General features: G+C 46.0%; 1 pseudogene; it reads right to left on the bottom strand.

The window, feature by feature from the left end:
• Window positions 1-1,163: 1,163 nt before the first annotated feature.
• Window positions 1,164-1,879, bottom strand: LOC136465250 (putative germin-like protein 2-1; annotated as a pseudogene).
• Between the last annotated feature and the right edge of the window lie 12,517 nt (window positions 1,880-14,396).

Raw genomic sequence — 14,396 nt, 5'->3', positions numbered from 1 at the left:
TATAATGCTTTCGTTAGCTTCAACGTTAGTTTTTTACCTACACGCCTTTACCATCAAGGTCATGAAAAACAAGAGATTCCGAGTACTTCTCCTATGTGTAAGGAAAAAATCAATATTATTTGTGGTATCAACTAAGTTTCAATAGACACATTATGATAGATGTTGATATCTCACTCTAAAAATTAGGTAAAACTTATAATTGTTATTCCCTAGGGCATCTTTGGTTAGAGGTAATTGAAATGATGGAATGGGAGTTTGGATGTAGGAGTTTAGAAATCTTTTGTTTGTTTTCTGGGAGTTGGAGTTTATGTGGGAAGGGGAATAGGAGTTTATAGGGCCAACTCCCAGCAATCAATAACTAGGTGGAAATTATGCTGTAATGAAATTTAAATATATCACCACCGTATATCATGACTTGTCATATAATTTCTTGCTCAAAACCCCCACATCAAACAGGGACATGAATTCATCTTCAACTCCTCTCTTATTTTTCACCACGAATCAAACAAGGGATTGAAACTAAAAGTCAAATTCACACCTCAACTCAGTCCATCAACTAGCACCACTAATTCTCATGACCCTTCCCACATTTCAGAATGAAGGGGAGTAGATTGAAAAAAGATTATACTCCTAGTAAAGTACTACACGAAAATGTTCCTTGGCTACACGGTTAACAAGCGAACGAGTTGGGCTGGCATCACCTTCGATTTCCTTCAACAGCTAAAGCCCACTTGTTCACGATGTAACTTCTTGTTTAGGCCCATCCCCAATACTGTCTGGATGCCGTACTGTGCTACATGCCGACCACTGCCCAGTTTGAATTTAAGATCTTTGACTTTTTAATATATTTTTTTTATCGTATCACGGATGTTGGAATAAAGGACTGGAAGGAGATCTGGCAAGAATCGGAGACAATTAGGGTACATTTTTTTTTGCGACCGTGCCGTGGCACGTTTTACAATTAGGGTAAATGAACACAAACTCACAATAGTGCTGCCGTTAAAACAAATTGATAAAGCGAGACATAATTTTATTTTAAGAAGATGTACAGAACATATAAATTATAATTGCATTCTTCCAAAGAAGATGACTACTTTCAGAAAAAAAAAGAATTATTTATCGACGAAGGACATGAATAAATACACACAAGAAAAAAAAACAAATCAGAATTTGATGGCAAACGACTGACACGGAGACCGGCCAATTTTAGCACTAGCAGTCAATAATTTACTTCTTGGTGGCGAACCGGTGGCGGCATCGATCCTAAATGCCTTGGCGAGGACCTCGTCGGTGATGGCGGGGGTGGCGCCGAAGAGCGAGTCCGCGATGCGGATGAGCCCGGGGTTCTGGCTGCTGAGCCCGGCGATACCCACGGCGGGGCTAGCGCCGCAGTTGAACTCGAAGTGGACGAGGCCCTTGGGGAAGACGAAGACGTCGCCCCTGGACATCACCTTGGCGAAGAGCGTGCCGTCGGTGGCGAGGAAGCCGACGTACATCTGGCCCTGGACGACGGTGAGCACCTCGGTGGCGTGCGGGTGCGTGTGCGGCGGGTTGAGGCCGCCCGGGGCGATGTCGAGGCGCGCCACGGAGATGCCGAGCGAGTTGAGCCCCGGCAGCGCGCGCACGTCCACCAGTGTCACCTTGGAGCCGACCGCGTTGGAGGTGTCGCCGGCGTTCTGGAGGCCCGAGAAGGCGAAGTCGGCCGCGGATACCTGCGCTGCGTCCTTGCACACCAGCCCGTTCACGAACACGGAGGAGGCGGTGTCGGCGACGCAGAAGTCCTGGAGAGGGCTCGGGTCGTACGCGAGAGCCAGAGGAGACGCGGCCATTCCTGCGATAAGGAGAGCAAGAGGAGGAGCTTGCTAGACCTGCCTGCCATGGTTGCTGCCTACACAAACTGCTATGTCCTCCACTGCTCATAATATAATATAATATGGCCTCCACTGCTCCTCCGACGGGGGCTCATCAGTGCTTGGGTCAAGCCATGCCATGACCATCATTCATGACTATTATATTATATTATATTATATTATATTATATTATATTATATTATATTATATTATATTATATTATATTATATTATATTATATTATGAGCAGTGGAGGATAGGATCACAGGAGGAGGAGCAGTGATTGTTCGTGCTCACATACGGGATGGACACAGATGATCAGGTCATGTGCATCATGAGCGAGCGTCTCTGTGTGTATACACGGATGACTGAAAGGATCAAGATGCCCAAGAGGGGAGATGAATTGAGCTAATTCTAAAATTATTTGCAATAATTAAACCCTACGGTTAGCCCACTTCATCCCTTATGCCTAGAAAGTATTTCTATTTGTTCTACCGCACAAAAAGTCTTGCAACCTAAGTTTCAATCCTACTTAGCATGGCAACTCTATGAATGTAAAGATAAGAACTGAATTGCTCAAAGTAAAGAGAGAAGGAGGAACATGGCGATGTTTTGCCGAGGTATCGGAGGGTCGCCACTCCACACTAGTCCTCGTTGGAGCACCCGCGCAAGGGTGTAGCTCCCCCTTGATCCGCGCAAGGATCAAGTGCTCTCTACGAGTTGATTCTTTGACACTCCATCGCGGTGAATCACCCACGACCACTCACAACTTGAGTTAGGTCATCCACAAGCTCCGTCGGATGATCACCAAGCCGTCTAGGTGATGACAATCACCAAGAGTAACAAGCACGAACTCTCACTTGACCACGACAAGCCTAATGAGAAGGGTAGATGCACACTTTGCTACTCTTGCTTTCACTAATGAGGGCTCTCTTTTGGATTCTCAAATCTCAATCACCTCACTGGGACCTTGCTCTTCTTGGCACACTCAAGGGTGTTTCTCAGCTGTTGGAATGAGCAAAAGTACCTCCTCACATGAATGGAGGAAGTACTTATACACCCGTGTTTAAAACAAACCATTATGTGCCTCTGCGGGGTGACCGGACGCTCCGGTCAAGTTGACCGGACGCTCCAGTCAGTTCACCCCAAAACCCAGTGTTTAAGTTGTGGCTGGACGCTAGATAGCGTCCGGTCAGCACTGACTGGACGCGTCCGATCATGATTTTCCCTCTCTGGAACATTACTGGAATCGACCGGACGCTGGCACCCAGCGTCCGATCGCTCACCTCTCAGCGTCCGGTCGTACCAGACAATTTCATCTTGATCAAATGAGCTAACCGGACTCTGCTCCAGCGTCCGATCATACCAGAATCAGCGTCCGGTCAGCATTTGACCCTCCATTCACTTCCAACTCTCAATCATACGTGAATGAAGTTTGCTCCAATTGATCTAAGAGCTATTTAGGAGCTACCTAGTGCTAGATTTGACAGGTGTGCACCACACCTAACCCACTAGACTCACCTAGGTCAAGCTATCCGTCCATATCCCCCTTAATAGTTTGGCCAAAGGAAAAACAAAGTCCTAAACTACTCTAAGTGTCTCCTCAACACCAAACGACATTTAGAACTAGTCCATTCTTAACCTTGTCGTCCATCCTTTGAAAACCAAAACGATTTCCATCGTAGGGGCATGACCACCATGATTGCCCAATCAATTTCCATTACCATGACCTAACTTAATTGCATCTACAAAATACACGTTAGTCACAGTAATCATATATTGTCATTAATCACCGAAACCCAACTAGGGGCCTAGATGCTTTTAATCTCCCCCTTTTTGGTGATGGATGACAATACAACCTCGAGTATGTGAAAAAGATGAGGTTTTCAACATGCTTGGTTCATATAAGCTTTTGGCAATAAGAACAAAAGAGTTAGGCAAGCTTATATGACCCAAGCCAACATAATGTACTCAATAGATATGAAATAAGCATGAGTACAAGTAATAAAGCTCATTTGCATTGGAGTAAAACATGGAAGCAAAGCAAATGAGCATAACACAAGTGATATGGCATATAAATAATTCAAAGTAGAGAGCACACATGTCACATATCACATAACTATCATGATCACGTAGATATCACTATCACATAAATATAGTTCGATGCATGAAAGTAAACACATGAATGCATAATAGTGTATCACACATAAAAAACCAAATATAATAGATAAACTCTCCCTAAATAAATCCCTCCCCCTAAGTCTAACATACTCGATCCCTCTCCCCCTTTGGCGTCAAACACCAAAACCTAAGGGTCGGTCGGCGGGGCTGCAGCAGACGAGTCGGGCGCTGAGGTGCGAGGAGCGAGCTAGAACTATGTGCCATCATCATCTGATTTTGAGCTCTGAGCAGTTTGACCCTCTGTGGCTAGAAGCAACGCTGAAGCGGTCTAGGTCGGACCCGGAAAGGGTGCAGCCTGAGTCTCTATAGGTATGACTGTGGCAGGTGGCTCTGATGATGCAACTAAAGAAGGGAGCGTCTCTGTAGTCCCGATAATAGGTGAAACTGTGGAAGGACCTAGGACATGTAGATGTGGCAGAGTAGGTTGCCCTATCAACTCACTGAAGGTAGCACCAAGGCTTTTGGAGACTATAGTATCTGGCATAAGCAGCGAGGAAGTCTGAGCCGGTGTGAAGCCCGTCTAAAAAGGTGTGAACTGCGGGGCTGGCACTAGCGAGGCAAACCACTAGGACACCTGCCCTATAGGTGAAGCAAACTGAGTAGCAGTCTGTCCCTGACTCTGAAGCCCACTAGGCTGTACAACTGGAGTCTATGAAGTGGTGGCAGGCTAACCAAACTGAGGTGTATGCTGTGGCGGTGGAGCTCCAATAGCAGAGATGACATGCTGTATAAATCCAAGTAACTGCTGCTGCATGAGGAGCTGCTGCTGATGCATGGCCTGCTGCTGCTGCTGCTGGATTGTCTGCTGCTGTCGCTGAAACTCATCCTACCTAGTCTGAAACTATGCAAACGTAGCAGCAGTCTCCTAAGCCTGGCAAGCCTGATCCTGCCTCATCCACTCAAGTATAGCAAGTAGAGCAGGGTCTGTTTATGGTGCAGGTGGAGCAGAACTGGAGCTACCGGCCTCATGATCATGTTATCGAGGAGGCATCTGAGGGATATCCTGGTAGTCATCATCTATACTGTCGTTGGGGTCGCTCTCGACCATCCCCTACTACTGAGCATCAAGCTCCTCCTCCTTTATAGTTGCTATACCCCTGATGGTCTTATCTTGTTGGGCTATAGTCTCTGGCACCTCTAGATGACGGCGTGGCTGGCTAGGTGTCCTCACTGCACTATGGCGGAGCATCTGAGTCATGTTGTATGCAGGGAACTCTGTAGTAGCACTACTGTACTCTGCTAGCATCTCAGGTGGCCTCACTATAACTACTCTATGAATCAAGAATGTAATCCAGTGAGCATAGGGCAATTGTCGATGACCTCTGAACCCCTCTACAATAGTATCCTCCATCTCTGATAGAAGAAGATCCCAAATATCAAATACAGTATGTTGCATTAGAGAGTTCAGTAGCCATAACTGTATGCGAGTCAAGCCCTCACGATATCCCATCTTAGGAAGCAGGGTCCTCCTCATGATAGCATCAAGCACTCTAGCTGTAGGAGTGAGGTCATTGGGTGTCCTGCTCGACCCCTCGCCGAATGGCTCTATGAAGCAATGGCGGACTAAATCTGTAGGAGGCACCATACCGCCATGAGGGCATCTGGGAGGCACTGTCTGTCCATAGCAAACCTCATATAGCCAGACGGGCTGCTCCTGAAGCCTGAGAATCTCCCTAACCCTAAAACTCATCAGCCTATAATCTCTACCTCTGAATGCAAAGTGTATAAATCTATGCTGCAGGTCAATCAAAAGTGTAGCATAGAACTCACGGACCCAAGATGGAACATACAAGCTTGTCTGTCCAAGTAAGTTTGTCAGCCCTGGCAAGTAAGATAGGTAAGGGCGAACATGCTCTCCAGCTGCTGCTACAATGGACTCAATGTTGCATATCCTCTGAGACCTAAATGCTGCCCCACTGTTAAGATATGCATTATAAAAATCTTCCTACAGTGGTGTGTAGAAGCCCTCTGATGCACGCTCATCCCGCCTCGGTGGAAACCACTCCTCGAACTGAATGAACTTGAGCTGCTGCACCTGCTTAGCCGTAGTGGCCCTCAAATCTAGATGAGTCACTAGAGGCGGACCCTATGGTCTAGGAGGCAGACGAGAACCCTTTCACTATGTCTCTGGCCTTGGTGTCACTTGGGTGCGAGTACGACCAGAGCGGCGTAGCTATGGTGCCGGCTCTGTCTCCTCTGCTTGCTCTCCCTCCTGAGTCTGCTCTGTTGGCTGTGGCTCCTACTATGACTCCCTCTAAGGCTGACTCTCATCAATAGCGACATAACGTTCTCCAACCATGGTTGTCCTAGCTGGACCACCATGACGACGCTCAACCTTCTGGACAGTGGCCCTCTGAGCTAGAGAAAACTGATCTGCAATCTGTACTCCACTCCTAACACCTCCTGCCTCTGCACGCTCTACGGCGGCTGCAACTATGGCTGCTCTCGCTGTGTCAGCATCTGGATACTTGTGCTTCTTTGTTGCAAGCTTCTTCGTCGCCTTGCCTTTTGCCTCAGAAGGCAGGCAAGGCGGGGGCCTCGGATCCTCATCACCGGGACCACCTCCGACATTCTTGACACAAGCCATCTGATGGAACTAAAAATAACAACTACACTGACAAGAATCCACTGCCAACTGTCACTTCCGAGGCTTGGCCTCGATCCGCACTCGTGAGCTTGGCCCCGAGTTGACTGACAACTGCCAAAGTAACCTTAGAAACACCGACTCGCTGCATGATGAAATAGATAGGATATATGAATAATCACAATATATCTAGAGATATGAAACCCAAAGAAAGCAAGCAATAGATATGAAATTGAAAACAAGGGCTTGCTACCTAACGAATCGGCGAACCGAAGAGCAGAGGAACGATACGTAGGGAACCACCGGGTCGGCAATGCAAGGCTAGGGTTAGGGTTCGATGGTCAGCGGCACTGTTGAGGCACTGCAGTGGCGGACTAGGGCATCGGCGTGGAGCAATGCAGCTCTATAGTGGAGGTGCCGGTGATGTCCGTAGGGGCTCCGGCGAGGATCAGATGGCGACGCTGGAGCAGGGCACGGCGACGCGGGGGAGAGCGTGGTGACTATGGTGGTGGCGCGGCGTAGGAGCAGGGTGGTGGCGTGGCGTGGGTGCATGACGCGGGCATGGGAGCAGCGCGGGATGTGGCTGCATGGAGCAAGGCGCGGCTAGGGCTCAGGTGATGGAGGTGCGGCGGCGATGTCGGCGTATGAGGCTTTAGGTCAAAACACCGGCATGGTATGGTTATATGGTGGCCCCCAGCGTGACAGAAAAGGAAACGGAGAAGAAGTCCTAAACCCGCACGATTTCTATTGACCGGACGCTGCCACCCAGAGTCCAGTCGACTCTAGAGAGGTCCAAATCTCCTAGAGCCATGACCGAACGCGTTCGATAGCCACTGACCGGATGCAGCCAAAGTCTGGTCGATCCTATCTTCGTCTCCTTCGCTTGACTGGACGCAGGAACGCCATCTGGCCAGACGCTGAATAGCAGAGTCTGGTCACTCCATCGTAGCATCGGTTCACCTCTTGTGAACTGACCGGACGCTGGACTTCAGAGTCCAATGCAGCGTCTGGTCACTCTTTTCTAGTAAATCTTCAAAGTTCCTTTGTGCTGCCTATTCCCGATCAAGTCCCAACTTTAATAAGATCCAAATAAACACCAATTGGGACTGATGTGAGTGACCTCTCTCAAACCCTCAAATTTTTCAAAGTATTTTACCTTAGGCTATATTTTTTTAAGAAAATAGGCAATAAAAGGGTGATTGAAGAGAAACGACAAAGCAACATTCATGCATATGTAATGCAATACTTGAAAGTAAATCTAGTTGCTTGTCAAGTTGGATCTAAGGTTAAGCTTCTTCACACGCTTTACGACGGTTATCTTAACCATGTTAGACAAGCCCTATATGCATTACCAAAGATTAAACATGTTGTATATTACAATGCAATGCAAGGGACAATACAATCTCATTTTCTAGTGAAGTTGCTAAAATTAAGAACATTGAGCTCATTCCGCAATCGATAAAAAGTCACCTCATCTAGCGGTTTAGTGAAAATATCCGCCAATTGATCCTCGGTCCTTACACCTTCTAGTGAAATATCATTCTTAGCAACATGATCTCTAAGAAAGTGATGGCAGATATCTATGTGTTTAGTGCGAGAGTGTTGAACCAGATTATTTACAAGTTTTACCGCACTTTCACTGTCGCACAAAAGAGGTACTTTTTCTAGAACTACACCATAGTCTAGCAAAGTTTGTTTCATGTAAAGTATTTGTACACAATAAGCACCCACGACAATGTAAAGATAAGAATTGAATTGCTCAAAGTAAATGCTCAAAGTAAAGAGAGAAGGAGGAACACGGCGATGTTTTGCCGAGGTACCGGAGAGTCGCCACTCTCCACTAGTCCTCGTTGGAGCACCCGCGCAAGGGTGTAGCTCCCACTTGATCCGTGCAAGGATCAAGTGCTCTCTATGGGTTGATTCTTTGACACTCCGTCGCAGTGAATCATCCACAACCGCTCACAACTTGAGTTGGGTCATCCACAAGCTCCGCCGGATGATCACCAAGCTCCCAATCACCACCAAGCCATCTAGGTGATGACGATCACCAAGAGTAACAACCATAAACTCTCACTTGACCACGACAAGCCTAATGAGAAGTGTGGATGCACACTTTGCTACTCTTGCTTTCACTAATGAGGGCTCTCTTTTGGATTCTCAAATCTCAATCACCTTACTAGGACCTTGCTCTTCTTGGCACTCTCAAGGGTGTTTCTCAACTGTTGGAATGAGCAAAAGTACCCCCTCACACGAATGGAGGATATATTTATACACCCATGTTCAAAACGAACCGTTATGTGCCTTTGCGGGGTGACCGGACGCTCCGGTCAGTTCACCCCGAAACCCAGTGTTTATGTTGTGACCGGACGCTGGACAGCGTCCGGTCAGCACTGACCAGATGCGTCTGGTCATGATTTTTCCTCTCTGGAACCTTACGGGAGTCGACCGGATGCTGACACCCAGCGTCCGGTCGCTCACCTCTCAGCGTCCGGTCGTACCAGATGATTTCACCTTGATCAAATGAACTAACCGGACTCTGCTCTAGTGTCCGGTCACACCGGAACCAGCGTCCGGTCAGCATTTGACCCTCCATTCACTTCCAACTCTCAATCATACGTGAATGAAGTTTGTTACAATTGATCTAAGGGCTATTTAGGAGCTACCTAGTGCTAGATTTGACAAGTGTGCACCACATCTAACCCACTAGACTCACCTAGGTCAAGCTACCAGTCCATACCCCATTAATAGTATGGCCAAAGAAAAAACAAAGTCCTAAACTACTCTAAGTGTCTCCTCAACACCAAACGACACTTAGAACTAGTCCGCCCTTATCCTTGCCGTCCATCCTTTGTAAATCAAAACGATTTCCATCGTTGGGGCATGATCACCATGATTGCCCAATCAATTTCCATTACCATGATCTAACTTAATTATATCTGCAAAACACATGTTAGTCACAGTAATCACGTATTGTCATTAATCACCGAAACCTAACTAGGGGCCTAGATGCTTTCAATGACCACCATCATGATTCATGAGGGGGGGGGGGGGGCGTCTCGTCAGAGCTGCAGCAAGCGCTAGCAGTTGTGGCCACATGGTTGAGCAGGCGTCGTGGTCCTTTTATTTTTATGGTCACCAGGGAATCTGACCGAACGCTGTGTTTTTCTTTATGGCGACACGTACACGAGATCTGACACGTGGACCCAGCCATGGGGCGCTCACGAGGAGCGTCTGCAGTCTCCGGAGTGCAGACGTTGCGTCGTCCTCTCCTGGCCTCCTAGGCGTCGACTTCGCTTGGCCTCTCCTGCCGTGCCGAGAGTGATGGCGCGGCGGCGCCGCGCTAAGATCGGTGGCGCAGTAGATCCTGCCACGTCACCGGTCAGCGCCACGTCATCCCTCTCGTCGCGCCACCATGCATGGCGTGGCAAAGACATTTCGCTGCACCAGGGAAATAGGCGCGGCAAAAAGTGTTAGTTTTGAGGAAAAAATTAAATAGTGTTAGATTTAAAATTAGTGTAAAAAAGTGTTACAAATAAAAAAAAAATCACAATTGGCTCCTCGCCCTCGAACTGACGGGATCCCTGATGTGACAGACCGACGACCCGGTCCGTACGAGTTACCGGGGCAGATTATTTTTTTGATGGGGTCGTGCGTGCTGGATAGCAATGTGCGAGTCTGCGACACACGTAGTCACGTACCGCATGCATGACGCAAAGCGAGTGGCCTCCATCGATTCGATGGATTTTGATTATTATTCAGAATTTGAGATGGACGGGCGAGCTGGTGCAGGCCGGCAGATCGACAGCATCGTTCCGTTCTGAGCTCACTCTACCCACCATGAATGAAACAACTATATTCAGACGATACAGGTGCGCTAACCTCATGTAATTATCCAAGTTGATGTAGAAACTTAGTAACTAGTTGGTCAATACCAACACTAGTTGGATCTTGGCACCGACCTCGACCTCGGTGCTAGACGTGTTTCCTTGGCGTCGACGGCCACGAGATCGAGAAGACGCAGTTTAGACCCCTCTCAGATCCCTCTTAGGAGGGTTTTTTTAGACATCAGGGGACAGCAGCTGATCCACGCTGGCAGGTCGTCCATCAAAGGCCAAGAGCAACTTAGAGAGGTGCCGACCGGTTCGGACATGGATTGTGCGTAAATTTTAATAGTATAAATCTGATATTTCAAATAGGATATTCGATAGTTTTTCTCTCTAGATTAAATCAAAAGAAATCATGATAAATCAAAACTTATCAGTTGAGAAATAAATCTTATTTTGGGTCTTAAAAAAAGAAATCTTGTTTTGTGACTTGGTTACTTTATGTGCTAAATTTTGAATTGAGAATATGTTGTCTAATAACTTATCATTTATGAGTTTGCATACTCTGAAAAAATGTTAATTGTGTCGGTGTCATAGCCACAAAATAGACTGCAATGCAAGATTTTATTATGTACTATAGTTGGTATTGTCCCTTTAGTAATTCAGTTTTTGACGAGATTATAATTCTTTGTACATGCACGTATTACTCAACTATTTAAATCCACTCTGATCCGATTCTCCTTCATCTTAATTTGTACCATTTTTTTCCCAAAAAAATTCCCATTAGTATCTGCATGCATTCGTGTATCATTCGCTCTGATATGAATTTCAATAAAAACACATTAGAATATGAGACACTCTCTCCGTACAAAAAAAGAGTGTCATTCTCATTTATCACGAAGTCAAACATTTGCAACTTTGATCAAATATACATAAAAAATATTAATATTAATGTGTGCAATTGGTATCATGATATGGATCGCTCAAAATATTTTCATCATAATAAACTTATTTGGAAATACAAATGTTGCCAATATTTACGATAAATTTAGTCAAACTTTAAAAAAATTGATCAGCAGAAATCTTATACCGACATTCTTTTTTGGACGACATAGGAGGAAGTAGACATTATACACGCCCATTTGTTCTGTTTTCATCGTCCCTGAGACCCTGACGAGTGAAGGCGGCTACAAACTGGACGGAACGATGCTAGCTGTCGGCCGGCCTGCACCACCTCGACCATAATCGAAAATCAGTCTGGATCGAAGTATGTACGCCTGGTCGCTCAAGGCTTTACGTCAGCCAACGAATATTATTTTTCTCTCACAATAAATCAATCAACAATATTTTTAGTCACTTATCAGCCAAACGAACAAGGCTATGATTGGTCGGTGTGTCACATCAAAGATCCCGTCCATTGGCGGAACTGTTATCCAATCGCTCTATACTCCCTTCGTTCGCTAATATTTGCACGTATCTGATTCCAAAAATTTTCCAAAAATGATCGGTCGAGATAGCTGGATGCAGAGCATAGTCTGACACAAAGTCTGACGCCTGGCACAGTGGTAGAGCTAACAGAATAAAATAAAAACAGAAAGCAGATCATTCCACCACTCTCTGGCCACTCGTTCTCTTTTCTTAAAAAAACGGACGCTCAGCCTTATCTGTTCGCTCCGTCTCTCGATGGTTCCGTCGCTGCTACAACTGTTCTTTTTTCTCGTCGCCCGGCTCTTTATAAGGGCAGAATCGTTATTTTTACATCTGTCTTGGTGTACGTGTCCAAACCCAGAAATGCAAATATTTGGGACGGAGGGAGTAGCTGATTGGTTGGTGGCGCACGGGACACGAGAGTCGCCTCACTGGAGTCAGGACAGACCCGGTCGCATGCACTGCACCCCACGCAGTCAAACACGCGCTGTGCAGCACCATGCAGCGCCAAGTCGCCAACCTGGGACACCGGCTATAAATTCATGTTCATCCATGCCGCTTCTCCTCATCCATCCAAGCTAAGCGCCGTTCTAGGTACTCAATAATCACAAGTACCTTTTACCTCAAGGAGCTCGCACGTCGATCGATTGTTACATTCTCAAGCCAACAAGTTCAGTTAATTTGTACTCCTAGGCAGCTGCAGCCATGGCGAGAAGGTCTTGCCACTACATGAAAAACGGATTGTAACAATGGGATAAATTTTTTGTAGGAGCGGCTAGTAAAGGAACCGTCTCTACAGTGATGTGCTCGGGAGCCACGAGATCAGCCGCCCCTACAAATAGAACAGCAGGGACGGCTGGTGATACGAGTCGCCCCTACAAATGGATCGGATCTGTAGGGGCGTCTTACTCACCAGCCGCCCCCGGTACTGTTATTTGTAGGGGCGGCTAGTGATTGAGCCGCCCCTACAAATGCCCGCGTATAAAACCTACGATTTGTAGGGGCGGCTCAATAACTAGCCGCCCCTATAAACGACCCACATATAAATGAAGCTGCAGCACCTTCTTCCTTCTCGGGTCACTCACTCCAACCCGTGAAAGAAAGGTGAGGAGGCCTTGGGCACCTCCCAAAAATTGCTCTACTAAGGGGAAAGGTTTTGGTCTCAAATCATTTGGTGGAGAGGTTGTAGACGATAAGAAAATGCTATTCTACACTTTTTTTGAAGTTTTAATGGTTAGTTAGTGAGTAATTAAAGTTTTGCTTTTCTCTCTCTTCTATGGTGCTTAAGATACTTATGAAGCAAATTAGACCCAAGTTTTAAATGTACTAGAGTAAATTAGGGAGGGAAACAAGATCATACCCTTATTTGGTCCATGTTTCTTGATTTTAGTGAACAATTAGTTAGTTTTATGGATGCTTCATGTGCATGTAGATCTAGATCTAGGGTTTGGTTTTTTATTAATTTTAGTTTTGTAAATTTGTGTTTGATGAAATTAGACTAGGGTTTGCATGAAAGATATTGGGTAAAATATAATTGTTGCTAATTGTTGTCTTTGAAATTGTTTATTGTAATCAACAAATATGTATTTCAATTATTTATGGATAAATAGGCCATTAATTAATTTTCTTCTACCATGGTGTGTTTGTATGCTTCATGTAGTCATATTTGATTTATATTCATATATATCTGAAGCATATACAATTATTCTCAAGTAATTATTAATTTGATTCATTTTTATATATATCTGAATAAGTAGTCCTAGTGTTGAGGACTACACAGTGTGGATTCATCATGGTAAAACGATTATTGTTAACGATGAGGATGAGGAGGAATACGACGACGAAACCCTAGAATCCTTGTCCCAATATTCAGCAGAGCTTGATGCACGAATAGATTCAGAGTTTGGCAATGAACAAGGTGGTGATGCTGGTGGTTGGGATGGTAACGATAAAGGTGGTGCCAATAATGATGGTGGAGCACGTGTCGGGGATGAAGATGATTTGGAGGACATGATTCGAGTCCTTGGACCAAAGATTTTACTAAATAGCCCGAAAAGTCTAGAAAATTTGGAAAGGGTGACAAAAGCATCGATGGAGACTATGTATGGTGCTGAAAAGGGCTGTTCGACACATTGGACATCGCTACGTTTTGTGCTTGAGCTACTCATCCTGAAGGCTAAGTACGGCTGGTTAGACTGTAGTTTCAATGATCTATTGCATCTCCTATCATGGGTGCTGCCACAACCAAACTCAGTTCCCGCCAACACATACCAAGCGAAGAAGGTCATCAGTCTATTAACAATGGGGGTTGAAAAAATCCATGCATGCCCTAACCACTGTATACTTTTTCATGGCGAAACGTTCAAGTCACTGGATAAATGTCCCCGGTGTGGGATCAACCGGTACAAGAACAATGACCTTTATGGTGGGGACAAAGCCTCCACGGGGAAAAAGAGGAATAGGAAGGGTACAAAAAAGGTTGTACAAGAATCTCAGCCCCCAGAGGACACTCCATTAGGCAACGATGCAA

This window comes from Miscanthus floridulus, chromosome 7 (genome assembly GCF_019320115.1).
Source record: "Miscanthus floridulus cultivar M001 chromosome 7, ASM1932011v1, whole genome shotgun sequence".
In the NCBI taxonomy this organism is placed as follows: Eukaryota; Viridiplantae; Streptophyta; class Magnoliopsida; order Poales; family Poaceae; genus Miscanthus; species Miscanthus floridulus.
Note: the sequence above shows the minus strand (reverse complement) of the source record. Positions and strands in the feature narration are given on the sequence as shown.